Here is a 490-nt window from a genome sequence, read left to right on the forward strand (position 1 = left end):
TTGACCCCTGTCTTTTTGAGGAAACGTTATTTTACTTGTTAAACAAAATCTCTTTCTCTGAGAAATTCCAATTGTATTAGTGTAATATATATATATATATATATACACACAGTGGCAAGAAAAATGATATGAACCCTTTGGAATTACCTGGATTTGTGCATAAATTGGTCATAAAATTTGATCACACAAACATTCCTCTTTACAAAACAGTTTCAGTTTCTTGGGATGTCTGGTGTGAGCTGCTCTTGGGATGTCTGGTGTGAACTGCTCTTGGGATGTCTGGTGTGAACTGCTCTTGGGATGTCTGGTGTGAACTGCTCTTGGGATGTCTGGTGTGAACTGCTCTTGGGATGTCTGGTGTGAACTGCTCTTGGGATGTCTGGTGTGAACTGCTCTTGGGATGTCTGGTGTGAACTGCTCTTGGGATGTCTGGTGTGAACTGCTCTTGGGATGTCTGGTGTGAACTGCTCTTGGGATGTCTGGTGTGAAC

Source organism: Salvelinus fontinalis, chromosome 33 (assembly GCF_029448725.1).
Source record: "Salvelinus fontinalis isolate EN_2023a chromosome 33, ASM2944872v1, whole genome shotgun sequence".
NCBI lineage: Eukaryota > Metazoa > Chordata > Actinopteri > Salmoniformes > Salmonidae > Salvelinus > Salvelinus fontinalis.